Source organism: Schistocerca americana, chromosome 11, assembly GCF_021461395.2.
Source record: "Schistocerca americana isolate TAMUIC-IGC-003095 chromosome 11, iqSchAmer2.1, whole genome shotgun sequence".
Classification (NCBI taxonomy): domain Eukaryota; kingdom Metazoa; phylum Arthropoda; class Insecta; order Orthoptera; family Acrididae; genus Schistocerca; species Schistocerca americana.
The window spans coordinates 205150838-205152897 of record NC_060129.1 but is presented as its reverse complement, the minus strand read 5'-3'; the positions used below and the strand labels follow the sequence as shown (position 1 = coordinate 205152897).

General features: G+C 36.8%; 1 long non-coding RNA gene across 1 annotated transcript; it reads right to left on the bottom strand.

Moving 5' to 3' along the window:
* Positions 1 to 625: 625 nt before the first annotated feature.
* Positions 626 to 1217, bottom strand: LOC124553821. Its single transcript, XR_006968143.1, has 3 exons — positions 1068 to 1217; positions 818 to 928; positions 626 to 710 (listed from the first exon to the last, which is right to left on the bottom strand). It is a non-coding gene; the product is annotated as an uncharacterized LOC124553821 (long non-coding RNA).
* Between the last annotated feature and the right edge of the window lie 843 nt (positions 1218 to 2060).

Genomic DNA, 2060 nt, shown 5'->3' with positions numbered 1-2060 from the left:
CCGGTCTTCTTCAGTTAAAAATATTACTGTCCTAGTTATGTATCCCAGAAAATGTGCAGGAACTTGTTCAAGAGCAGTATTACTAGCAAATCCACCACATATTCTAGTCAGAGTAGCAGGGCTAGACATAGTTATTATACCACCGCTTCTTAAAAACTTGTAACACTCAGGAGAAATAGAATGAACTAATGACCACAAAACTAAAATATCCCACGAATATCTTGCAATTTTCTTCTTGCATTTTAGCAATGGAATCTGTTCTTCCATAACGTTTATAATTTCATGTTTATCTGGCAAGTTTTCAGATAAATTATTCAAAATAGTGGTTATGAAATCAATACTCTCATTAGGTTCCTGATCTTCTCTGTTGCTAAATTTTAACTCGACAATATTAAGAATATTAGCTAACTGTGTTTTGGTACTTATGGTTACTAGAAACTTTATGTTCCCTATTTGACCAAGCTGTTAATCATTGACATGGACAGTGAAAGTGAGACTTGCGTTAATTGTAACATACCACAGAACTCTCAAAAATGGCATTTCACTAATTAAAAGAAAATACACACCATTCAACATTTGGCACAGGTCCACTCATTCAAATGACTACTATTAATTTTATCACATAATACCTTCAACGAAAAGAAAGATATTGCCTTCTTATGGTGTAGATAAATAATCAGGACATGCTGGCAATAGTGCTGGTATTGCACCTATAAACAAATATTAATTCTCAGTACCTTACCATATAAACCAGGAGTGTAAGAGATTCATCCAATAATTATATAACCTAACTTAAGTCCGTAAACGACCAACTTACCTTTCCTTAAACGTGGACGATCAAGAGGCGTGTAATTAATCTTCCAGTCTTAGCATCATATGACGATGTACTTCTTTCTATTTCGTGTGCATGGAAATGCAGCTCACAAATCTGTTAAAAATAATGGATTACGTTACGTTAATATGAGAAAAGTTTGGCCTATGTATACAGGTTATGTTTATAAATTACAATTAACACTCAGACTAAACAGAACCATTTCATAGGTTTATTTACTAAAGCTGCTACTTACCACAGAGTGATCTGAAGGGATGAAATTATCACGGTGAACTGCTCTTATCCATTATCTCCATGCATCTTCATCACGAGGGAAATGGAATGTACTGACTCTTTCCCGAGCAGTTTAATAGCCTCTACAAGCATGCATAAAGTCTTCTTTTTTTCCTTTACTGCATTTCGATCCCCCGCCCCCCCCCCCCCCCCCCCCCCGCCGTACGCTGCTCTGCAGCCTACAGACGTTAAAAACGTAAGAAGAAAAGAAACAAGAAAAACAGGTGATAAAATGGTGCTTAAATTGTAAAACGGTGGAAAATTGTGGAAAGTAGGCATACAGCATCTACGTGGCATGTTTATATGTTGAAGTACTATGAACACTTTTACACTAACATTTCAATTCACAATCATATAACGGCTACACATGCGAATCAACCACGACAGCACATGTTGCCTTGTGTTTGTTATGACCCGAGTACTTACATCACGAGCGACTCCAAAGACAGTGTAGCGGCCTTGTTCCTAGATGGCCATGCTAAAAGCAAAGCCATATCTTCTGTAACAGCGTCTTGAGCTGACATCTGTTGGCGACACCGAGCAACACTGCAGTATTCAAGCGCTGCTTATTTTACTTCGCATTGACAAGTTTAGCAGGAAAATATTGGAAGTAACATACATTATCGCAGGAATATCATTTAGTTATTTTTAATTTTCTAACAGAATTGCAATAAGTGGCCACATCTTTTGATTATATGTAAATGATATACTTCATACCCATAAAGTTTTGTGGTAAGGTGCTCGTTAGATATGGTAACAAAAATAAAAGTGTTAGCTGCGTTCAGCATCAGCGATGATCGTAATTAATAATTTTTGGAGGGCTCGGATACATTAATTCGTGCCTCAGAATTGTTCATTACAAATAATTTCGCCATGTGATTGAGTGATTGCGGGTGAAGTACACAGCGTGGAGAGATGTACTCATAATTTTCCGTATTTTCAACTACAGCTAGGA